The 26229-nt window shown below is 42.9% G+C and overlaps 2 long non-coding RNA genes across 3 annotated transcripts in view; one reads left to right on the top strand and one right to left on the bottom strand.

The window, feature by feature from the left end:
- LOC128325768 (uncharacterized) overlaps positions 1 to 19064 on the top strand; it is a 41254-nt gene extending 22190 nt beyond the window's left edge. The window contains exons 3-4 of the long non-coding RNA XR_008307619.1: positions 4552 to 4654; positions 18302 to 19064. This is a non-coding gene — a long non-coding RNA (uncharacterized LOC128325768). The remainder of the gene's footprint in view (positions 1 to 4551; positions 4655 to 18301) is intronic.
- Positions 1 to 24787, bottom strand: part of LOC128325769 (uncharacterized) — a 58296-nt gene extending 33509 nt beyond the window's left edge. Inside the window, exon 1 of one of the 2 annotated variants that reach the window (XR_008307620.1) lies at positions 24641 to 24787. This is a non-coding gene — a long non-coding RNA (uncharacterized LOC128325769). Of the gene's footprint in view, positions 1 to 5594; positions 5784 to 24640 lie in introns of those variants that run through there. The other variant, XR_008307621.1, reaches the window with a different exon arrangement.
- Positions 24788 to 26229: the final 1442 nt, after the last annotated feature.

The following is a 26229-nucleotide window of genomic DNA, read 5'->3' as shown; positions in this document are numbered from 1 at the left end:
CTCATTTGGTGGCTACTCAGGGACGGGCCTACTCCATTGCTGCCCTGAGGCTTTGGAACACACTTCCTGCTGAAAAAAGAGCCTCCCCATCTCTTACGACTTTAAAAAAGGCAGTCAAGATGCATTTGTGATATGAAATGTAATTTTTAAAAAAAAAAAAAAAAGTTGAAAGGTGTTAATCTTTTTATTGGTTGTTTTTATTGTCTAGTAAACTGCCCAGAGAACTTGCATTTTGGGTGATATAAAAATGAGTTAAATAAACAAACGAACAGATAAATAAATAAATAAATAGAGGCGATGCAGTGGGGGTGGGTGGGAGCAGCATTCACTGGTCCACCCCCCCACCCCCCCGTGGTGCAGTTCTTGCTTATTGTGTTGCGCCGGCCCAGAGCTATCTAATTTACCATTTGCATTTCCTTCTGCTTCCCAGTCTCTGTTTTTTTTCAAAAGTCAAGAAGTAGTAGGAGGTGGTGGCAGCAACAGTAGGAGCAGGGAAGAAAAGAGAGGAGGAACAGGAGGAGGAAGGAAAAGAAAGTGTTCCCTTTGCTGGAGAGTGGAGGGAAGGTGGACGAAAGTGCTGAACAGTGTGGGGAGCAAAGAACGCATTTCCCACTGCCTGGGGGAGGGCAGAAAGAGGGAAAACTCTTCCTTTTGCTGTTGGAGCAGAAAGAGAGGGATGTGATAGATCATGAGGCCAAGTGGTGTCCAGTGCTCATAGTCTTGGACCCAGCTTGGGGCCTCTGCTTAAAATAAATATGTATGAGCTTAAATATTAGAGTTGCCATTAAAATTCTCCATCAGTTATATTAAAAATGAATTTGGAGATTCCTTCTCAGATGACACATCGGAGACATTATGAGTAAGGCCCAAACTGTTTTGATAAGAGTAGGGAAGTTTCTCCAGGGGAAGCTGCACAAAGCCCTAAGTTGTCATTAGATTTCACCTAAAGCAAAATTTGAAATTAATTTATAGGTTCCTCTGCAGGTAAAACTACTGAGGAATTTCAAATGAAGCAAAAAGTGTGTCTATAAGCCCAGAGACATTTCTTGAGGTGGTTTTGCACTTCCCTGTTCAATATGAGGGAATTTAATTAGCGGAGGTAGTTTTTCTAAGCACTCATTTACTCAATGAGCCTTGGCTATTATTAACTTCTGTTTTGATACCATTCTTTTAACAGTTTCAGGGTGACAAATTCTGATGCATTTCCTGTCCAATTATTCCTTCTGAGAACAATGCGATACAATTAACATATCTCAGGAATATGCTTGCAACTTGATTTTTCTCAGGAACACTCAGTGATTACGATTAGCAGATAGATGATAATGAAATGAAAATATTGTCAAGGACTGTTTTAGCAGCAAGCTCTTAAACTGAAAGACAAAAAAATCTTCAGCTCCACTTGTTTCCCTCCACAAAATGTTAAATACTCTTATTAGAAGGTAATTTGAGGAGGCAGTTTAGAATTTCAGCTGGCTTCTTGCTATAGTCAGCAAAACCACTGAGTATAAATATTACAGGGCAGGTTTCTCCCCTAAATTTTACTACACCAACTGCCTTGTTGAATGAGCAAAGAACCTCAATGAATAAAAGGCCAATTTGGAGATTACTCTCTGTGGACCCATGAGTGAGCTGGTGTATCCACAACTCCTGGAGTCTGTAGATCCCATCACCCATGCTTAAAGAACCAGTGAGGCTGCCTGCTAGGGGTAGCAAAATCAGAGAAAACAAGGTGCCTGCTGCAACAACAGGAGATCCAGACATTTCCATGGAGGGCGAGCAAAGTCAGCTTCAAAGCCAGAAGAGGAGTGAAGACAATCTACTTAGGTGACGGGGAAACATGGAAGAATAGTTGAGAACCATGATTTAATGAGCCCGGCACAGAGACTCCAAAGGCTTGGGTGGGGTGTCAGGAATTGCTGCCGTTGCATCATTCTTGTTGGGCTTCTGAGTGCCTTTGCTTTCTGTATATGGATTCCAGAGCCCAGTTGGGCAAGGGTGTAGTGTCCCTTGGGCAAGGGGGGACAAATGTCCCCTGGCCCACAGGGTCTGAGGGGCCCTGAAGGCCAGTCCTCCCTTGCTCACAAGTTGCCCTCTTCTTCCCCTACTTGTCCAGCCCAGGGAAGCTGAAAGCTAGGAAGCCTGCTGCTCGGCTGCCCACTAATCAGCTGCTTCCACCTGCCGAGCAACTGCTTCTGTTTTCGGTCTGCTACCCTTCTCTGTGCCCCAGCTCAGCTGTTGACAGTGCAAGGTGGAGCCAGAGCCTGGCAGGCAGCTGAGAGGGTGGCGGTGGAAAGTGAACCGCCTGGGTAAGCTGGCAGCCACCTGGGTAGGCTGGCAGGCTTTTCTGGGCAGTCACCAAGGAGAGAGGCTCAGGAAGGTGGCTGAGCAGGGACAGCTGGAGGGTGTGTGTGTGGGGGTTGCTTGGGTGCCACACAGGGGTCCGTGTGAGGGCCACAGCTGGGGTGAAGGAGCCACGGCAGCCCCCACCCTGTCCTCCTTGTCTTCCTACCCAGCAGCACAGACCAAGGCAACCCCTGCCCTGGAGGAGGATGGAGGGGAGAGGATCGATGTCTGTCTGGCCTCCTCCCTCCTGCATGGGCTGAAGCTGAGGGAGGAGTGGGCTGGAGCAAATGGGTGGTGGCTGACTGGGAGGGAACCTGCGTGATGGGGCAGTTGACTGGGAGGGAGGTGGGGTGGCCGGCCTCAGGAACAATATTCTCCCGGGTTGGGGGCTTAAAAGTGTATGTGCCCCACAAGTGGAGCACTATTTGATTGGCAGCCATCAAATGTTTGATGTCAGACATCAGATGCAGGAGGCATGGCTTGGGGCGCTGGAGCATGCACGTGCTTTTCATGCACGATGGAGACCCTCTGGCTGCATCCCCTTGTCCCCCGGCAAGCTCATTATGCCCCTGCCGTTGGGTTCTTTAACAAGGAGCTGCTACTGTGGAGGGAGCACCCCAGCAAAGTATTCAAGAAAGTGAAAAGAAACCCCAAATAGATTCAACTTAATTTATGAGGGCAGTTTTGCACTTTCCTAGGCTATGAAAGACTGTCAGTTAAAGTTTGTTTTCCTACTAGGGCTATATACGAGAAGTTGTGAGGGATGACAAAATAATTTTAATACCAGTGAAATTTTTTAAGATTATCCATCCATCCATCCATCCATCCATCCATCCATCCATCCATCCAAGGTATTCCATACATTCACCCTACATATACTGGTGTGTATATGAAGCAGTGGCCATAGCAAAGTATGTATTTTCTTGATACATGTACTGTATCAGGAAATTGATGCAATGACTGGCTTCCCAATATATATGTCAAGGTCCAAAATTCCTGCCTGCAATCTTGGAGAAGCCGCTCCCAGTCAGTGTCAACAAAACCGAGCTAGATGGACCAATGGTCTGACTCAGTAAATGGCAGCTCCTTATGCTCCTATGTTCCTAAGTACTGTGTGGTGACCATTACCACATTGTCAAGTATACAGATACTTCTATATGTGGGTGAATTCAATGTATGAAAGTATAACATATAAATTAGACTTAAGTATATAGTCCTATTGGGCAATGAATAAGAATTTGAAGATTACATCTTTGTGTGTTTAGGGTTATTAGTATCTTAGGAAGATAGTAAGCTGTCTTATACTGAGTCAGACCATTGATCCATCTAGCTCAGTATTGTCAAGAGCTTCTCCAAGGTCTCTCTCTCTCTCTCTCTCTCTCTCTCTCTCTATCTATTGTAAGATCCAATTGAGATCATTTTATATTGCATATGTGCATAGATAGGTTAGCCATATTGTATTAGGTAAATGCTTGACATGAGTCTGGTTGCTTGACACGGTTTGGGCCTTGATCTTAGCATGAACCCATGAGTGAATGCCAAGTTCCCCTGTTTCAGCAAATTTTCCATGCTGTCAAAAACAACCCCCACAAAAGGCTTCTGTCTAAATCTAGAGAGAATCGGCCTGTCAGTTCAGACACACTTCCTCATTTTTCGGTAACTCATATTGAGAATGCTCCCTCCCAAAGGTTCCATCTGAAGGAGGGGGTCACTCGACCTACACCTGGTTCCTCTTTCGGACCTTCCCTAGCCAATGATATTAAATGTCAAATGGAACAGGTTACCAAAGGGTCATGGATGGTCAGGACCCCTTCCTTATCCAATCACTGTTGGTGTGGGGCGAAGGGATAGGGGTACATAAAACCCTAATTTGAGGATAGGAGGAGGGGCTCTCTCCCTCAGGGAGGGTGGCTCAGGCACAGCACACAGGAGGAGGAAAGGAGGAAGTTGATCCGGTCAATCAATTTGACGGCACCTAGCATCTAGCAAAAAGAGGAACAAGTCAAAGTTCCCTTGGGGTATAGTATATTGTGACTGCAAGGGTCTGGCTGTTCTGTCAATGTCTCTAAGCTGTTAGTTTTGTGATTGCTCTGTGTGAGAGAAGTAATTTTGCTGCATGCTGTATGCTGTGATTCATCTGAAAATTGGTAAGAAAATAAATCTGTTTTGATTAAATATAATCCTTCACTTTTTCTCGTGTCTTCTCAGGTTTTGGGATTCTTGACAGCCAGTACCATCAAAAAGGACCCACGTCTATGAATGTGAGGATTTTTGGAGCCCTCAATTATTCCTGGTTGCAGGGATTTCTAAGGTGGCAAAAATCTCTTATACTATCTATCTATCTATCCATCCATTGTTAAATTTACATTATTTATTTATTTATTCATTCATTCATTCATTCATTCATTCATTACATTTATAAACCACCCCATCCAGAGGCTCTGAGTGGTGTACAACAACTTTAAAAAGACATAAAAACACACAATTCATAACACAATGCTAAAAACAATATAAGAACAATTCAAAAACAATTAAAATCATTTAAAACCAATTAAAATACTTTTAAATAAACAACAACGCTTTGCAAGCCTTGGAAGGCCAGGCCAAACAAATATGTTTTTAGGGCTCTCTTAAAGGTCAACAGCGGATATCTTCCGGGAGTGCATTCCATAGACCAGGAGCAGCTACAGAAAAGGCCCGGTTCCACATCGCCACCAGACGTACTGGTGGTAACTGGAGACGAACCGCCTTTCATTAAAACAATCCCAAGGTTGTTTAAAAAACATTTAAAACAATATAAGAATTTTTTAAAATAAAATTTTTAAATTGGAATATAAAATACAAATCTAATTAAAAAGTTTCAGAAACATACACAATATGACCATAAAATACAGAGCAGCAGCAACAAAAACAACACTCATATAACAGCCTGGGTAAAAAGCCAGATTGTAGGCAGCAGTCTCTCTCAGCCCTATGTTTTCTTTAAGTAGAAAAAAGTCCCTTTCCAAAACAAGGTGGTGCTTATACCATCAAGTACTACCACTTAATGCTGCTAACCCATGGCTCGCAGAGGACCAGCAAGAGTGCTCTAAAATCACTTGCAAACAGAAAGCTAGTAAGCTAGGTAAAACATTCAGGGAAACCCACTCACATTTCTTAAAAGAGTGTGTGGTAGCCAAAAGAGTGTGGCAGGGAGTAAGCAAGCTGTTAGAATGAGCTGATTTGGAAAAACAGACTTGGGAAGAACTAACCTCGGGTTTGAGCGATAGAACCTCCTTTCGAGGTCCCAGAAAGAAACCTTCAAGGAAACGGGACGGAACAGGTGCCCTCATACTAGGGAATTGGAACGTTCCCCTTCTCGTAATCAGGATAGTAAACCTGTATGTCATTTATGCAATGCTCCTGCATAGGAATAGGGAGGGAAGACGCAACCAAGAGGTTCATGCAGATGAGACAGTAAATCTCTTCTGGAAAAGTTTGTATGGTTATGTGCAAAAAGACAAGAGTATCTCTTCTAAACAGCAATGGGACAAATTGTGGAAATGGACGTCAGACGTAACCCCCCCCCCCCGATTACCTGATGTGCCTTGAAATCCCCCACCCCCGAGTTACAGTACTACCTGCATATACTTCATAACCTTGTGGGTTTCCAAATCCTTGTGTGTAAATCTTTGTAGATATATCATGTACAAACAACCACTTGTATATAATTGTGCTTTGGCAATGTACTGTATGCTTTGGTAGTTTGTTGGTTCAATTAAAAAAATCTTGTCCTATGTTGGAGATGCCAGGGTAGGAACTTGGAAGCTTCTGTATGCAAGCATTCAGGTGCTCTTCCCAGAGTGGCCCCATCCCTGAATATTTTATAGCACTCACACTTGTTATCTCCAATTCAAATGCAAACCAGGGCAGACCCTGCTTAGCAAAGGGGACAATTCATGCTTGCTACCACAAGACCAGCTCTCCTCCCTGAGTAAATAAGAGTAATAAAGAGTAAAGATACTCTTTATTTAGCTATAGGCTTTAATAAACCTGATTTGAATGTACGTTTGGGAAATCAGGGAAAGAAGATGCCTATTTTGCAGTGCAGTCTTGGTGCATGCTATCAGTTTGACCACATTAAGATCCCTGTACAGACAGTATACTGGCTAGTCCTTATAGCTGTTTAGACTTTAGAAACCTTTGCAGCAAAACAGAATATACCTAATAAAGAGTAAGTATGCTGTTTTAAATATACCTAATAAAGAGTAAATATTCTGTTTTATTGTTAAGATTTCCCAAGGAACCTTACATAATGTTTCTTATATATAAGGAAATGCATTTATGTTGATTATAGTCAAGTAAAATGAAAAAAAGGGGGGGGGAAGTAAAAATGTTAATAGGGGATAAGTATCAGGAAGGATTAGCTAAAGTCTAAACTAGGGGTGTGCAATTCAGATTTTCGGTGATTCGGTTCGGAACCTGAACCGAATCACCCCTGTTCTGTTTTGTGCCCGAATATGGGCCACCCGAATCACCCTTGATACGGTTCGGATTTGGATTTAATCCGAATCTGAATCATTTGGGGGGGAAAGGGCCCAGGGGCAAAATTTTGGGGTGGGTGGTAGTGCCCAATGGGTGGAAGCTACCACCCCAATTTCAGGGGGATTGGGCAAAGGGCTGATTTTTGGGGAATTGTTGAAATTTTAGTGACTTTGGGGCAGTTTGGGGGCATAGAATGGGATCTGGGCAAAAAGAGTGGGGTGGGGTGTTAGTGCCTAATGGGTTCAGGCTACCACCCCAATTTCAGGGGGATTGGGCAAAGGGCTGATTTTTGGGGAAGTCCTGAAGTTTTCATGTCTTTGGGGCAGATTGGGGCAGAAAGTGGGGCCTGGGGCAGAATAGTGGGGTGGGGTGGTAGTGCCAAATGGGTGGAGGCTACCACCCCAATTTAAGGGGGATTGGAGAAAGGGCTGATTTTTTGGGAATTTTTGAAGTTTTTGTGTCTTTGGGGCAGATTGGGGGCAGAAAGTGGATCTGCCCCAAAAAAGTGGGGTGGGCTGGTAGATAGTGTCTAATGGGTGGAGGCTACCACCCATCCCCAATTTCAGAGTGATTGGGCAGAGGGCTGGATTTTGGTAAATTTCTGAGGTTTTTCTTCATAAGGTGCAGTGTGCTAGATTGATATTCATAGTAAATGAGAGTTTGAAAAAGTGAAAGTGGGGTCATGAGAGTTCTTTAATTGAAAAAAATCTCATCTGCTATCATTGAATGAGAATTCACACCTCAGAAGTTTTTCTGAAGGGATGTTATTCCCTTATTTTCTGAGGTGTGAATTCTCATTCAATGATAGCAGATGAGATTTTTTTCAATTAAAGAACTCTCATGACCCCACTTTCACTTTTTCACACTCTCATTTACTATGAATATCAATCTAGCACACTGCACCTTATGAAGAAAAACCTCAGAAATTTACCAAAATCCAGCCCTCTGCCCAATCACTCTGAAATTGGGGATGGGTGGTAGCCTCCACCCATTAGACACTATCTACCAGCCCACCCCACTTTTTTGGGGCAGATCCACTTTCTGCCCCAAAGACACAAAAACTTCAAAAATTCCCAAAAAATCAGCCCTTTCTCCAATCCCCCTTAAATTGGGGTGGTAGCCTCCACCCATTTGGCACTACCACCCCATCCCACCCTTTGGGGGCAGATACACTTTCTGCCCCCAAACTGCCCCAAAGACACAAAAACGTCAAAAATTCCCAAAAAAATCAGCCCTTTCTCCAATCCCCCTGAAATTGGGGTGGTAGCCTCCACCCATTAGGCACTACCACCCCACCCCACTATTCTGCCCCAGGCCCCACTTTCTGCCCCAAAGACACAAAAACTTCAGAAATTCCCCCAAAATCAGCCCTTTGCCCAATCCCCCTGAAATTGGGGTGGTAGCCTGCACCCATTGGGCACTACCACCCACCCCACTCTTTTTGCCCATATCCCATTCTATGCCCCCAAACTGCCCCAAAGTCACTAAAACTTCAAAAAAATCCCCCAAAATCAGTCATGAGCCGAATCACCCGAATTTTTCAGCCCCGAAATTCGGGTGATTCGGCTCAGTCCCGAAAAATATCAGGGGACATCGAGGGTGATACGGTTCGGCCCCAAATCACCTGAAATTGCTCATTTCGGGCACAGATCGATCTGTGCCCGAAATTTTTTGCACATCCCTAGTCTAAACAATGAGAATTAGCCATTATCCTATTTGTGCAGGCATCTTAATGTGGCCAAGCAGATACGATGCTCCGGGACTGCATTGCAGTATAGGCATCCTCTTTCCCTGATTTCCCAAATCAGGTTTATTAAAGCCCATAGCTAAATAAATAATGTAGCATGTGAATTTTAGCTGGATAATGTAGGAAGAATGTACTTCTACGGTCTTTATGCAAGTCTTTATTCTAGGAAAAATTAAGAGCTCTCAGTTAAACATGGATTTGAATGTACATATTTTAAGTATGACAGAGAGATGTCTGGAAACCTCACCATGAAACAGTTTCACAAAAATTATCAAAATAATTTTAACTTCCCTTCAGGATCCTACATAGCCTTTTCTAAGATGGATCATCCATTTCCCCCCTCCCCCTTAATATTTGTTGCAGGTGAAATTTGATAGCGTCTCTAAATATCTACAGCACATCCCCACGTTTCATGCAGCCTGGGAACTATTCAGTAATCTTACTGAAATGTTACTTACTTCAGTCAAATTTCTGTGCATGTTTCACACTGGCAATTCATTCAGCTTAGCCTTGAAATTTGCTTTAAGCAAAATTCAGCTACAACTAGGCCTGTACCAAAAATTTTTGAACGAAATCCCATCTTACAGTGAAAGGAATCACAAATTCTGTTTGAAGTCATTTGCATCCATCTACTTATTACCTTGAATCGTTTGAGAAGATCTTCTCATGTTCTTTTGTAGTAAGCTCAAGGCACTTAGTGTTACAAATCCCCCATCCCTTCAAAATTCAAATTGGAGCACCAGAGCCTGGGGACTAAGATTACACATTCCATAAATCTCTACCCCAACTCATAGGTTTTATCTTGAGGCACTTTGAAAGCTTCTATAGAACCCCTTGGACACAATAAGGGAAATTCATTTTCAGCAGGGGAAATCAATCTAAGCTTTATATTTGTTCTTTTATCTACCTATATAACTATCTCAAATGAGTCTGGGGTGGGATTCCATGCCAAGGTAAAACCATGGGTTGAGAATATTTCACATTCATATTTTGAATAGTTCATATCCGTGGTGCTCCCCCATGCAATCATCTGCAAGAACATGTGGCATCACTAATGGGCCATGAAAACATGTGGTGTCACCAGTGGACCCATGACATGTTAGAGATGGTATGGTATCAGTTCATACATTCAGCTGTATGAACTGATGCACACACGTGGGGTCTATACACACAGCCACTAGAACATCATGATGTACAATCCCAACATGAAGTGCTGGTTTGCACAAATAGCACATCACTGGAAGAAGTACCCTATTGTGAGCATGGTGGCTGCCCTATATTCTTCCAAGGTGCTCAAATGGAGAGTTCCATTCACAGTAAATTTGAATGGGACTATCTGTTCTTGATGTTGCAGAGTAATTACTTATTCTCTATAAGTAATAGAACAAGAAGCAACTTTAACTGCGAAAGAAGAGTTTGATATTTATTACTAACTAAACATAGGCTAAGAAAACAACAAACAGACTAACAGTCTCTTATACAGAGGGAGGGAGAACCTCTCAGTTTGAACACGGTCAGCAAGTAAGGAGCAGACAAACAAACTATGACTCCACCCCCAAGCCAGTACATAGACACACAGAGAAGCATGCCCTGAACCACAACAAAGACAATGTCTATGGCAAAAACCCAGCATTCCTCTTCTCATTGTCTTGTTCTTGAATTCCAAGTCCCATGTTTTGTTTTATGATCTCATGCAATCTTCTCTTTTCCTGATTACAGCAATTTATCTATCTCTGAATCTGGCATGCCTTCAATTGTGTGCCAATCTGTAGGTTCTGGCATTTTCTCCTCTCTGGTTACCAGTGACAATCTTTTAAGTGGAATCCCTTTATTAACTCTACTTGAGTGTCTCACTTCTTGTTCCATCACAATCTCCTCTCTTTGATTGGATATCTGATTCTGTCTTAATCTCCCCTTCTTGACTGAGTCTCTATTATATAGAAACCCTCTTCTCAAGAGCAGTGAGAAGGGCTCCAGAGCGGGCTGTGGGGAAGGCGGGTTAGACGTACCTTCCCTGCAAATGAACAACTCTTCCTCCTTGGGTGGGAGGATCACCTGCCCTGACAAGCACTGGCTCCTGCCAGTAGCTTTGAGGGTTGGGGAACTGGGATGTGCCATCCTGTGCCCTGGAGCTCCAATAATGCACCACACGCGTGCACGGTACATTATTGGGACATGATTGGAAAAATGGTCGCTCACTCTCCTAACCCCACTTTGAGGGGATGTTCCACAAGCAAGTTTGCCACCATGGTGCCCCCGGAATTGGGCATGATCTCAGCGGTTCACACGTGCGTGCAAAACCAGGCTGGACTCCCGTAGCACGGTTTTGCACACGTGTCTGAATAGCCTCATAGTCTATGATTACTTGTTCTTTTTGTAGCTATGGTTTCTGTTCAGCCTTTTCACTAACTGGAAAATCCAGGTCACAGACAGACATCACATTGACATTTGACTGTTGCCTCTCATCAAAATATGAAACACTATTTTTTAATAGTCTCTGTGATAGGATAAATTATTATGTAGCTTATGCTATTCTGTGCATAAACTATGAATATTCCTTCTTCACTTCTGCAATCCAATCTTCTTGATTCTTTAGGAATAGATGCATATGCTTTGCATCCAAGTACTAGAATATGCTTTTAGTTAGGTTTTGTCTGATTCCAAAGTTCAAAGGGTCTTAGTCCTTTAGATTTAGTTGGAAGACTGTTCTGGAAATAAGTTGCAGTCATTCCAGATTCTCCAGACCCAAGTCAAGAAGCATACTTCTAGACATTTCAATCAAAGTTCTGTTCTTTCTCTGTGCGACTCCAATTGGCACTGGGGTATAAGATATTGTTCTCTCATGTTTAATTCCTTGTTGTTGTTTTTAAACTATTGCTCAATATCTTTCCCAGTATATTCCCCACCATTATCAGTGCACAAAGTCTCAGGTTTTCTTCCAAACTTCTTGCTTATTCTAGCCACATATTCTTTAAGTTTCGGAAACACCTCATTTTTCTCTGAGTAGGTAAGTGTAAGTATAGTGAGAAAAATCATCTATGAAAGTCAGGAAATACAGATTCTTTCCTAGTGTCTTTACTGGGAACGGCCCACAATTATCCCTGTGAATCTAATCCAAAAGATCATTGGATTGCATTTTTGTAGTTAATGAATATATGTCCCTTGTGGCTTTTGTTTTAACACATTCAATGCATTTGTCTTCGTATTTGTATGGTTTAACATGTAGGTTTCTTGTCACTTGTTCTTTTACTAATTTTGAAATGCATTCCTTGCTTGGATGCCCAAATCTGCAGTGCCATAACTCATGCAATCTTTGTGTGCACACTCACTTGCAACATTAGCTTGCTCTCTTCTGCAATCTATCTCATACAGTTAATCGTTTTTCAACATGACTCATTAGAAGCTTTCCTCCTTCGAAAATAAAGCAATGGTCCCTTCTGAAAAGAACTCTACATCCATGCCTTGTAGCTGTTTTTACACTCATTAAACAGTTTTGCAAACTTGGAACATAGTATGCCCCTGGAAAACACACCTGATCCAATGTACTAGCACCAAGATTACACTTTAGATAAACTGTCCCTTTTCCTCTTAGAAAACCCACTTCCATTGGGATGTTTCCCTATTTGCCTCTTTTAGACCAAGACATTCTACTAACTCTATCTTTTGTTTTTGACTGAGAGTAAAGATTCAATTCTTTTGTCTTTCAATTTGGATTTCTAAGTAATAGATTTCTCCATTCCTTAATCTCCAGTTCTTTATTTAAATTTTCACTAGCTTATCAAGATCTTTTTATCTTGATGACAAACAATCAAATCATCCACATATTTAAGTATATATGTCCACCTGCCATCTCTGAGCCTTGTATATAAGCAGAGGTCAGCTTTTCCTTGTTTGAATCCTTCCTTTATAAGGATTCAATTTGTTCAATTTCTCATTCCAAGCCATTGCTGGTTGCTTCAGTCCAAATATGCTTTTCTTTAGTTTACCCACCAATGTTGCTTGACCTCTTTTTTCTTAACCTGGTGATTGTTTCATGTATATATCTTCCTTAACACCACCATACATGAATGCTGTTTTTACATCTAGATGATGCACATTAATTTTCTTGAAGTAGCACTTGTTAGTAGCAATCTAATGGATGTGTTTTTTTAACCACGGGTGCATATGTCTCTTCATAATCCTTTGCATATTTTTGAGCATAGCCTTTAGCAACCAACATTGCTTTGTATCTCTGGATATCTCCTTGTTCATCATGTTTGGTTGTAAAAACACACTTGCAACCTATAGCCTTTCTACCTTCAGGTAGTTCTACAAGAGTCCAAGATTTATTTTTGTAAAGTGAATCCATTTTCCAGAAGAAAGACAATGTCTGTGTCAAAATCCCAACACTTAACTCATCTCTTCCTTTTCCTATTGTCCAAATATATTCTGTACATTGCTCCATTGGGGTGCGATCCTTGAATATAGGAGCATTAAGGCACAATACAAGCAGAGAAGCTGCATGCACTGTGCGACTCTTTGGAATTCCAAAGAAGCCATTAAACAATTAGCCTTTAGGCATAAATAAAGCAGTAGGATTCATTGAATTTCCCTGCAGCAGGAAGTACAAGAGTCTTTCTGGATGAGGTAGGTCTTGTCTCAGTATCAAGGTTTCCCTAACACTTGTATCAGTAACTCGCCTGTGTGGTTTGGCCCTTGGCTTGTTTTGGACCTTGGATTACTAGCCTGACCCGCTGGCTGCTGACTGCTCACCTGGCTTGACTCTTGGCTTGTCCCTGACTCCTGCCTGACCCTCTGGCTACTGATGACTACTCAGCTTTGACCCTCAGCATGTTCCTGATTTCTGGATCCTGCCTAGACCCTGTAGCTACTGATCACCTATCCTGCTTGATCCCTGATGTGTCTTTTGCTCTACCGGTCTTGGCTTATTGATTTGTGCCTGCCCCCTAGTGACTGCTGTCCATGGCTCAGCTTTCTGACAGGCAGTAAAAAACAGTATATGCTCAGGGATCAAATTGCTCTATGGTGAGTCTGATAATTCTGGTGTATGTAATGAATAGGCCAGTTCTATGGAGGACTTACTAGAGAGAATGTCCTACTGAACTCAGTAATTAATCAGCTTAACATTAATGGAAACATGTTTAAGGTCAGGCTGCTTACCTATCCACCACCCCACTTTTTGTGTGTTCTGTAAATGATGTTTTGTATATCAGTGAAATAATTTTGGAAGACAAGTTAAGATTAAAATGCTTGGTTTTGATTACCTTACATTTGCTTACATTTTGATTACCTTACATTTGTTCCTTCCTTCATGGGTCTTGCCTCCAGCTGTATGAATTGTCTTCTGTTGACACAGAAGTGCATTATTCTGATCTAGTAGGTCACAACTCTTATAGCAGGTAGGGGTGTGAGCCGGCTTGGTTTGATGGGTTCAGTTTTGAACCAGACTGGCCTCGGCCAGTCCAGATTTCAACCAAACCTGCCAAACTTCTGTGCAGGCATGAAGGTCACTAAAATGGCCTCCATGCATACACAGAGGCCATTTTAGTGACCTCCATGCCTATGCAGAGGCCCAAACCAGTCCTTTAGTTCCTAAAGGAACTAAAAAGAAGAGTTTTTATAAGGTTGGTAAGCTTTTTTAGGGGTGGGATGAAAGGGGTTTAACACATGACTAGAACCAAGATCCCTGCTTGAAGCTCCCATCTAGCAATGCATTCTTTCATGACATATTTCTGTTACTGCTTGTGATGAGCTGAAAGAATATTGTGTAAACCCAGTTTCCTACTGTCCCCTCAGTGGACATGCTGTGTCTTTACAGGAGCCGGGAGGAAGCTGGTAATTATCAGACATCATTATTAAGATGTGTTCTGTTCAATTCATGGCTTGCCTAAAAACAAGGTGTACACTGGCCCTCATGTTATAGGAGGAGAAGAAATGGGCTTTAAGTCCTTGTTGTTTTCTAACTTTTTACATTTGAATGGGCTGGTGTGAGAAAGCCTCTCATCTTGACTAGATCAGCTTCAGGCAGAATTATTTGTGTGAAGGAGGGAAGAAATGGCCTCTGTCTCCCTGCCCCAGATTTTTGATCGCTTCTACACCGGAGTCGTGACCTCACGATAATGACATGAGTTTGTTGCTATGGAAATGATTCCTTCCCCACAAATTAGTCTGACTTCACCTCAGGAGCAAATAGTAGAAATAGACAGCCCATGAGGTAGCAAGCCATTGTTTAAACCCAAATGAGTATGATGACAGGGAATTAAACATGAGTGTGGATGCATCACTAATTAAAATCTGTGGTTTTTTCCTTTGGTCTTGTCCACATCATGAGTTTTGTAAGGTCAACTGTAGTTTAAAGTGATGTGCACAGGAGCTGACCTGTACCATCTATATATTCCAGGACAATCACCATGTTTTGAGTCAAAAGGTACAAGTAATTGATATAAAGCTGAAAATTAGAATAAATGTCAGATAATATGCTCTACACATTATACCAAAAAAACCTTAACCGTCTCTGTGAACCTTTGACCAAAATGACCATCAGTTTGCACTGCTGTCATATATCCATTATATATGTTGTTACTAATAATGAATATGACATTTTGGAATATATAATGTAAAGTAGGGTAAAAAGATCATTAACCTTTCAAATACAAGGGAAAAAATGTGAAAGAACCAATAATTTAAAAATGAGAGAGTTTACACACACACATACTGCTATTGCTTGATATATTGAAAATATATCTAGGTATAATATCTGTTTATTATTTGTATTTTTAGATTGTATAAACTTTTCAATTATATCCTATGTACTCCATGCAACTAAATCGACAGTATCCAGCAGGTGGTTAGGTATCATTTCATGGAGAAGGTTCTGAGATGCTTAGTTTCCAGCAAGGCAGAATTAATGTTGTCATGGCCTATTTCATTAATTGAGTTAACACTAGGGATGTGCATGAAAAGATTTTTGTGAATTGGATTGAGTTCAAATTGGCAAATTGAGTTCTGAGTTGGCAAAGAGGCACCTTTTAATGTGGTGATTCTCTTTATCTAGCAGGGAGAGAGTAACTGGCCCTCTCCACCCCCAGCACAATACCTCCAGTTACTGTTTCTGGTGTTTATCTTTAAAAAAAAAAATCTTATGTCTTTATAGATTGCGAGCCCTTTGGGGACAAGGATCCATCTGATTTATTTATTTATTATTTCTCTGTGTAAACTGCCCTGTGCCAATTTTGGAAGGGCGGTATAGAAATCAAATGAATGAATGAATGAATGAATGAATGAATGAATGAATGAAATTGAATCAGGCTGGTTTGATTCAAACTTTAATCTGCTACCCTCAAATCAGAGTAGATTTAAATATAATTTAATTCGATTTGTATTTGAGTTTATTGAAATGGGATTTTAACAGCCTAGAGGGCAACAAGGTAGGTTGGGTGGCAGGGCACATGGGCGCTGCCTACCACCCAAACCACAAAGCAATATGGCAAATGGTTGATTTTTTAAAGGAATGTTTTAGTTTTGAATGATTCTGTATTTTTCTGCCAAAGAGAACAATGGGGATTCAAAGTGACCCTGTTATTTCCAGTGTGTAGTGCCTAGGTGCTCAAAAGCAGTGTGGAGGATAAAGTACCATGGGTGCCAACTACCACCCAAACTGCAAGGCAGTGGGGCACCCTGGTGACTTTTTGGAAACTGTAATGTATTTTAGAGTTTCTGGTGTTTAACATTTTCTCATAATGAACCCCTATGAAGAAGCAATGTAACATCTGAGGATCTAATTTGTTTAGACTCTCAGATGTAGCATTACTTCTACATAGGGATTCATTATGAGAAAAAGTTAGTGAACACCAGAGAATCTAAAATACATAAAAATTACCTGAGTACCCCACTGCCTTGTGACTTGGGTGGTTGTTGGCACCAATACCACCCCACCCTACCCCCATACCAGCTCTGGAGTACCCAGGCACTTCCCACATGGAATAATGGGGCTGCTTCTAATTCCAATTATCCCCTAAGGCAGAAGAATACAAAATCACTTAAAACTAACAAATTCCTTAAAAATAACTAGGGTACCCCACTGCCTTGTGGGTTGGGTAGTATGTGGCACCCATGGGGCCATACACTCCCAACCTACTCTGAAGTACCTAGGTGCTACCCAAGGAAAATAATATGGCTGCTTCAAATCCCCATTATTTCCTATGGCAGAAAACTGAAAAATCACTCAGCACAGCAGTCCAACTCACTCCAGCAGCAGCAGCAGCAGCAGCAGCAGCAGCAGCAGCAGCAGCAGCAGCAGCAGCAGCAGCAGCAGCAGCACTTCCCTCTGCTCTCTCCATGAGGCAGAAGGAAATTGCTGCCTCAGAGACTCCCCTTAAGTACATTTAAAAGTCCCTCCATCTGCCTCCAACACCCCCTTGTCCTCCTGACAGCCAATGCTGGCACAGTTAGTCCTGGCAACACAGGATTTGCAGGATAACAAGCCAACCAAGAAGCAAGGGGGATTGCCAGCACATAATTGCACACTGCAGGGAACCAACCAGAGTGGCAGAGAAGCTCAGAGGGACATGATGAAATGGATATGACTAAGGGAAACTTGAATCTCGTATTGATTCAATTAGAGTTCTGTTTTGGACAGGGGTGCCAAAGCAGATTCACTCACTTTATCTAGAAGGCCTGGATGTTCCTGGATTATTTTGATCATGCTCAGAAGTATCAATTGCTTCTGGGGAATCTGGGAAGTAGAGTTCTAGATGCTTTCTAATTAGGAGTGTCCACTACTGCCAAGGAGAGTCCACCACTGCCAAGGGGTGTCCACTACTGATGGAGCTCATGCGGGATGGATTTCCCAATGCTTTTTTGCTTAATGCGTTGATGTCCTCCACATCAACCCTCCCCATCACAGCTCTCCTACACTAGGATAAATTCTAGAAGATGGAGGGCAGCAGGAAGGACTAGCTGCAAGTTGTCCTGGTCTTGGTCTTTCTGGACATTCACAGAAAAAGATTAGAGACCCAAGAGGATTTTTTAAAAAATATATATATTATTTTGCAAGAATTTTTTAAATTATTTTTTTGCAAGAAAGCTTTGAACAGTCTAATTTCATGCCACACATAAGCTCACCCCAAATAAGCCCACTAGTACACTTAGAGGTACCACCGCAGTTAATAAGGCTGAGAATCTTCTCAGGAGCAGACGGCTTTAATATTGGTACTGGTGTGCCCATTAGTGCCAACCTCACTCGATTGGTTGAGATGCAAACCACACTTCAGCTTAGCTTGCCAATAAATCCTGAATGCATGCTGTGTGTGACTGCAGAAGTTGTCACTGGTAGGATGATTATGTAACAGTAAAAGGTGTGTGTGTGTGTGTGTGTGTGTAAGCACCATTGATGGGGTTGCATTGCAGGGCAGATCCCTTCTGTGATTGTACTTCAGTACTTCAGCCTCCCTTGTTCCCTTGTATGGTATGTCAGCCATTGCATGCACCATACATTGCAAGCATAAAGGACCCCTCTGCAGTTGCTATAGCATCTTGTTTGGCATGTAGGTCATTTTTATGCAGCCACTTTATAATGGAGCTGTCAGTCTTTCTGTAAGAACTTGATTGCCTCCTATTTGTCTTCTATTGCAGATGTTGACTACACAACAAGAAGTGCTAATTCATTATGCCTATTCTATTTTGCAGTGCTTGTGACTGACCGGTGGTTTCCGTATGTTGCTTTTCTCAGTGGGAAAGTTCCTTGCTTTGGATTTGCGGCATTACTAAGAATGCAAGCAAGTCTGTATCCTTGCCAACAGTGGTCACATGCTGACTATGACCAGTCCTGTAGACAGTGAATCACTGTGTTGCCATTACCATCTGTCCCACTAAACACTAAGGCCAGCATTACTCATGCGTGATATCAAAGCTTTGACAAACCTTGGAGTCTTATTGTTGAAGAACGTACCACTCATCTTCTTGGCTTTGCAAGTCTCTCCTCATGGAGTACCATCAGAACTGCATTTTCACCAGGCTTAGTAGGCACACAGCAGCCACCTCTGTAAGCTGTGCAGGCATGCTTCACTGGGACTTGCAAGGAGCATGCATGCCTCTCACTTCAGTTGCTGGTTCCCAATGCAGTATGGTAGCCACATGGGCACCTGGAGGGGAGGGGGTAAAGGGGCAACTGTCCCTTCCCCCCAAATTGAGCCAGCCTCATTGAATTCAATGGGGCTTATTCCTAGGTAAGTGGATATAGGATTGCACACTTTGCCCCCCTTCCCCCAGAAAAAGGCCTGTGGACACTGATGGGGCACCAGTGTATTTCGCATTGTAAATCTAGGCAATAAGTTGCTTTCTAAACTTATTTGTACTGTTTTTGCTTATCTATTGTTGTAATTGCTATAACAACAAACTTTTACATACCGCTTTTTACCAAAAGTTTTCAAAATGGTTTACATAAAATATAAATAAATAAATAAATAATAAAGATGAATTCTTGTTTCCGAAGGGCTCAGAATCTAACCCACTCCCCTAAGATAGACAATTCAATTCAGTTTATTACAATCAAAGATCAGCACAATAAGATAGACACCAGCAACAGTCACTGGAGGTACTGTGCTGGGGGTAGACAGGGCCATTTACTCTCTCCCTGTTAAATAAAGAGAATCACCATGTTAAAAAGGTGCTAGGGATGTGCAAAAAATTTCGGGCACAGAACGATCTGTGCCCGAAACGAACAATTTCGGGTGATTCGGGGCTGAACCGAATCACCCCCGATGTCCCCCGAATTTTTTCGGACACGAGCCGAATCACCCGAATTTCGGGCAAAAAAAATTCGGGTGATTTGGTTCATGGTTGATTTTTGGCGATTTTTTAAAGTTTTAGTGACTTTGGGGCAGTTCGGGGGCATATCATGGGATTTGGGCAAAAGGAGTGGGGTGGGGTGGTAGTACCTAATGGGTGCAGGCTACCACCCCAATTTCAGGGGGATTGGGCAAAGGGCTGATTTTTGGTAAATTTCTGAAAATTTCATGTCTTTGGGGCAGATTGGGGCATATTGGGGCAGAAAGTGGGGCCTGGGGCAGAATAGTGGTGTGGGTTGGTAGTGCCTAATGGGTGCAGGCTACCACCCCAATTTCAGGGGGTTTGGACAAAGGGGTGATTTTTTGAGAATTTTTGAAGTTTTGGTGACTTTGGGGCAGTTTGGGGGCAGAAAGTGTATCTGCCCCAAAAGAGTGGGGTGGGGTGGTAGTGCCTAATGGGTGGAGGCTACCACACCAGTTTCAGGGGGATTGGGCAGAGGGTTGATTTTTTGAGAATTTTTGAAGTTTGGGTGTCTTTGGGGCAGATTGGGGGCAGAAAGTGGATCTGCCCCAAAGGAGTGGGGTGGGCTGGTAGATAGTGCCTAATGGCTGGAGGCTACCACCCATCCCCAATTTAAGAGTGATTGGGCAGAGGGGTGAATTATGGTGAATTTATTTGTATGAGGTTTGTCTTCATAAGGTGAAGTGTGCTAAAGTGATTACTTCCTCATATTATTCATAGTAAAGTAAAGTGTGAAAAAGTGAAAGTGGGGTCATGAGAGTTGTTTAATTGAAAAAAATCTCATTTGCTATGATAGAATGAGAATTCACACCTCAGAAAAAACTTCTGAGGTGTGAATTCTCATTCTATCATAGCAAATGAGATTTTTTTCAATTTAACAACTCTCATGACCCCACTTTCACTTTTTCACACTTTCCTTTACTATGAATAATATGAGGAAGTAATCACTTTAGCACACTTCACCTTATGAAGACAAACCTCATACAAATAAATTCACCATAATTCACCCCTCTGCCCAATCACTCTTAAACTGGGGATGGGTGGTAGCCTCCAGCCATCAGGCACTATCTACCAGCCCACCCCACTCCTTTGGGGCAGATCCACTTTCTGCCCCCAATCTGCCCCAAAGACACCCAAACTTCAAAAATTCTCAAAAAATCAGCCCTCTGCCCAATCCCCCTGAAATTGGGGTGGTAGCCTCCACCCATTAGGCACTACCACCCCACCCCACTCTTTTGGGGCAGATCCACTTTCTGCCCCCAAACTGCCCCAAAGTCACCAAAACTTCAAAAATTCTCAAAAAATCACCCCTTTGTCCAAACCCCCTGAAATTCGGGTGGTAGCCTGCACCCATTAGGCACTACCAACCCACCCCACTATTCTGCCCCAGCCCCCACTTTCTGCCCCAATATGCCCCAATCTGCCCCAAAGACATGAAATTTTCAGAAATTTACCAAAAATCAGCCCTTTGCCCAATCCCTCTGAAATTGGGGTGGTAGCCTGCACTCATTAGGCACTACCACCCCACCCCACTCCTTTTGCCCAAATCCCATGCTATGCCCCCAAACTGCCCCAAAGTCACTAAAACTTTAAAAATTCACAAAAAATCAGGACTTTGCCCAATCCCCCTGAAATTGGGGTGGTAGACTCTACCCATTGGGCACTACCACCCCACCCCAAAATTTTGCCCCTGGGCCCCTTTTTACCCCCCGAATCGATTCGGATTCGGATTCGGATTAAATCCGAATCCGAACCGAATCAAGGGTGATTCGGGTGACCCAGATTCGGGCACAAAACAGAACGGGGGTGATTCGGATCGGGTCCGAGCCGAATCACCCGAAAATCCGAATTGCACACCCCTAAAAGGTGCCTCTTTGCCCAGTTAGCAGGGTAATTATGCCATTAGTACTTTGTTTCTTCTTCTTCTTCTTCTTCTTCTTCATTTTTCATTGTGGGTGTGTTATTTTAATGTGCTGATGTATTTACAAAAAGAAACAAACAAAAAACCCAAACCCCCAACAACCCTGCACATCCAAAGGGGGAAAGAAGGGCTAGTGTTAGAATTTCTTCATTCCCTGAATTCCGGACAAATTTCATCTGCAAGATACCACAAGCTCCCAAGGATTACCTTGTTGGAACAAAGTCCTCTTGATTGATTGTGCTGTATGAAACAATTGTCATCTGCTCACAGCTTTGCAGATATGAACCATTTCATAAACGTCACCACATGCAGCACAATTATTATATTTAGATTTGATCTATTTGTCCTTGTTGGCTGGGCTTTACCTACAGTCAGTTTGACTGATGAGTGAGCTAAGCAGGCTCTTTCCCTACAACTGTATATTGCTTTGTAGAACGCTGGCCCTAACATCTAATTTCTCAATTTTGAGATAATAGTGACTTGAATTTTCCATGCTATTTTGACATACCTTGGTGAAAACTAAATGTGTTTCCTCCAGCTACTGATATGCTTCACCCTGACAGACTACAAATCATTTTACTGCCTCTGCATTCTGTTTGCTTTCGCACTTCATTATTCCAGACTTCTGTTGCATATGCCAATCTGATATTGTCTTGAGTGACTTGGGAGAGTTAAAGGAATCGCTCATTACTCATTTAAGTATCATGACCTAAAATGAAATGAAGGGATGAATTCCTGATAAAACTCGTGTATTTTGGAAAGCGTTTGTTTTTCTGCATTGTGAGTATATCACACTTCCCCCACACTAGTTTTGGGGAAGTGGCTTTGCACTATCTCTTCCACGCCTAAAGCATGAGCCACTGCTGAACATGCAAATGATGTCCACGCATGCACAGATGCCAGGTGTGTGTTGCCGCCCCGCATGAAGCTGCATGGGGCAGTGGAGAGTAGGTAAGGACTCCTTTTTCTTAAAGCTCCTGTGTCCCACTCCCAAAAGGTGTTTGAACCACAATTCATGCACAACCCTATGAGCCAAGAGGTTGGGGGAGTATGCAACTGAGGAGGTACATGGGAGGAATCACAGCCATAATTCCCACCCAGAGGCTCAGTCCAGCAGAAAGCAGCAGCCCATCCTATGGGTCTAGCTGGCCAGCATTTAAGGGACCAAGTAGGATTTTTTTCCCCTGGCTTCCCAACCTGTTTCATTTTTTTGCCTACTTCATGCTGTTTTGAGCACCTGTGGTTACATGCTAATTAGGTTCTGTAGGTCATAAATGGTGGGTGCAGTATGGATAGGGTAAGCAATTGCATTGGTGAGCACCCTGAGTCACTTTAGGTGTGAAGGGGAGATGACCTAAACCCATTCCTCCAGGCTAGATGGTGCAAAGGAAAATGGGATGGGATCTGCTTTAGGTACTGCCAGCATTACTAATCTCAAAACTTTGAAGGCTTGTGTACTGGATTTAAAAATATCCTTGTTAGTTATACATTCCTGCTAGTGTGCAAGCTCAATGCCACATGCTACAATGCTATACCCCCACAGAAAGGCTGTTCCCCCTCAGCATGTCTTTCTATTACAGGGGGCTGAGATATCAATCCATTCACATTGTTTGTCACTGGCACTGATATGATCTGGTGCTCTGCATAAATCTGTTTTTTGGTTTTTTTTTACCCTAAGGAATGTTGCCAGTGATCTTGAAAATCATTTGATTTCCCTTTAAGCTTTCTTTTGCAGAGACAGGAAGAAACCTCAACATTCTCTGTAAAAAAAATAACTCAAGGCAGCTTTTGGAAGCAATCCGATTAAAAACCACATCATCATGTGGGACAGGAAGGAATACAAATCATAAGATCCCCTTCTGATGTTAAACTGTACCACTGGGGAAACCCGACAAATCCCATGCTATGTGGGAGATAACACTGCAGCTACTGCCCAATCTCATCTCCTGAAATGGAGGGAAGGTAGGCATGAGAAGTTACAGGATGGGCCCATCCCACATGTCCTAAAGGTTTCTCATATTACCCTGATAGTGTGATCAAGAGTGATGCTTCAGCATGTCCCATGCCACCACAGTAACGTGAAAAGGAGGCCTAAGTGTAATCAGTTTTTGGTCTGCTAATTTGGAATGTTATTTCTCTATCTTTCTTAGGTGATGTTTTTCATTGTAAGCTAACAATGTTGGCAATTATAGTTGACATTGCAGTTTAATTATTATCTTTGTTTCTGTGTCATCAGTCTGCTTTCCCACCCCACCTGGGATACAGCCTCACTCTGAGAAACAATGCCCGTAATAAATAATCAAATACCTTCAGAATTTCAAATATTCCTTCAACAAAACAGAGGACTCTCATTGCTTTTTCTCTTGACTTTTGGGGACGCATATAAACACAGAACATAATCCTTCTCTTGTAGTGAATTGTTTAAAGAAGGGTAAGGCAGAAATCCTGGTGTTAGAGGCAAAGTTCAAAAGCCTCATGCTGCCAAATCCACAGCCCTTTAGTGATATGACCCCCAGGGAGGCAACCAAAGCAAAATTGACTTCAGTAATTCATTTAACTGCCAAGGACTTCATGTTTGTTTTAGATTGTGTCAGAAATATCGTCAACAGAGGGTGGGGTGGGGAAGAAAGAGAAATAGGAAAATTATGATACTTGCTGTTAAATTTGTTTCAGAACAGTCCTGTAGGGCAATCCACAGGAACAATACCTCAAACATGGATTTGTGTATTTCTACGTAATTGGATATTTCAGTTCAGTTCTCCTGGTTTTTTTTCCTTCTTATTTTGCCTCAGTTCTGTCTATGGTGCCTCCTGAAGCTGTAAATCGTGTAGCTTGCATAATCGCCCTTCCTATCAGTTCAGAATTTAGATGGGAATATTTAGAAATTCCCATCTCCTTTGAAAAGATCAAAGGATCTTTTAAAAGCTCAGCTTCTGGTAAATCACCAGGGAATGATATTTCTTTGTTTCCCCTCCCCCACATTCTGCATACCAGTTGGCTCCCTCGCTTACTCTGGTTTTCAGCTGGCTTTCTTCTCTTCTTTACTTATGCTGGAGATAAAATGTTTTCTTAACACTTAATGAGATCAGAACCACGTTTAATGTGTTTAAAAGAACCTTGATCTGCAGACATGTTTCACCTAGTCTCATTGATTAGCCAGAACTGAAGATTTATCCAAAGATACAGATCTGCTGGCTTTAAAAAACTAATTCCACAGTTGGTTCATTTCTGTCAGTCTAACTTTGCAAATGGTAACTCGGCAGCTCATTCCGCTACAGTAGAATTCAACTGCCTACCTGTTTCAAAGCATCTCTCTCTCTCTTCTCATTACACCTTTGCTCCAGAACATTCTTTGTGTTTCATTTAGCTTCTATGTGACATGTCTTAATCCTGGATACCATAGAAATAAATATTCTGTAAGAATCAACAAGATAGCACAATGCATAAATGTTGTTCCAAAGAGAATGCGCCTCCCAAGGCCTTGTGATGTAGGGAGGGTGATTTGTCCCAGCCCCATCCCTAGCACAGGCCCTAGAAGACACCGTATTGGCCAGGGGCCTTGATGGGGGCGGGGCTAGCATGGCTGCTCAAGCAGATCCCCGTCCCCGCCCCAACATTCTGTCCAGCGTTTGCTTTCATCCAGAGAGGAGCTTGCTCTAGCCTTAGGGCGTTTGGGGGGCCCTTGAGATTGCAGAGGGTGCCCCCCCCCCACATTTTTCTTCAGGTGATAAGCTGCCTGACTGGGGGCTTTGGGCCTTAAGACACCATGACTGAGCCTTAGAGGCTTCTGGGCTCGTGTTCCAGGTGGTATTAGGTTTCCTAAGGGAAGACCTTTACCAAAGTCTCTTTGGGCCTAATTTTGCAGCAGAGGGCACTTGCTGACTCTTAAGAGTCAAGTGGAGGTTTGGGTTATTGTTAGTGGTGTGCAATGTAAAATGCTAATGTGCTGAGTAAGTGTTGTATCAGAGTTTGCAATTGCTGTTCCCAATACTAGATAAGTGGCCTGCCTTGCAGGGTGGTTGTGCAGGAATACATAATCCCACACACTGCCCGGGGTTGCCCTGGATCAGAGCCAAGATAAGTGCAGAAGGATAGCAGGCCCTGAGGTAGCTGGCATGCATTGCAGCCTTTTGCTAAGCAGGATGTACCCTGGTTTGCCTTTACAAGTGAGGCTGCAGGTCAGGCAGCTACAGAATGATTTTACACTCTTTGCCTCACAGTTTTGTGCCTCTGGCTACAGCTAATTGAGTGGGGCCTGCCCTTGTTGCATATGGGTGAGAGACTAGAAGGGTGGGTACTGTAGGATGTTCCCCCTCTGGGACTGGAGCCACTCTGGTGGTGGTGGGGCATGTAGGTTCCAAGTTCCCGCCCTGGCAGCATCTCCAAGATAGGAGTGAGAGGACTCCCACCTGTAACCTAGGGGAAGCTGCTGCCAGTCTGTGAAAGCAATACTGAACTTGATAGACCAGTGGTCTGACTCAGTATGTGGCAGCTTCCTATGTTTCTATGAGGAAGTTACCTATGTTTCTAGAGGAATTTAGCTTAAGGAAGGGACAAAAAAATTAATAATTTGTGAGCTGGAAACCCAAGTACAATGGTTTCAGCAAATGAAAGGCATTATTTTGCCTGTAAAGAAGGGGCAAGTTCCACAGAGGTAGGCCTGGCTATCATGTCTACAGGGATAACTCGGAGGCTTCAGAATGCAGGGGGAAGGTTAATGAGTGATCAGGACAAGTCGCTTGGCCATAGCACGGGCAGTCTGTACAGACAATAGCGGTCTGGTGGGCCTGACTCCACAGGGGGAAGTTTCCATGCTTGGAACTACAACTGTGGTTAGTGTCCAATGGATGGAGGGCAGGGTATTGACTGGCATCTGGCTGACTGG

Source organism: Hemicordylus capensis, chromosome 5 (genome assembly GCF_027244095.1).
Source record: "Hemicordylus capensis ecotype Gifberg chromosome 5, rHemCap1.1.pri, whole genome shotgun sequence".
NCBI lineage: Eukaryota > Metazoa > Chordata > Lepidosauria > Squamata > Cordylidae > Hemicordylus > Hemicordylus capensis.
The sequence above is the reverse complement of the archived record's forward strand: the minus strand, read 5'-3'. Positions and strand labels throughout refer to the sequence as shown.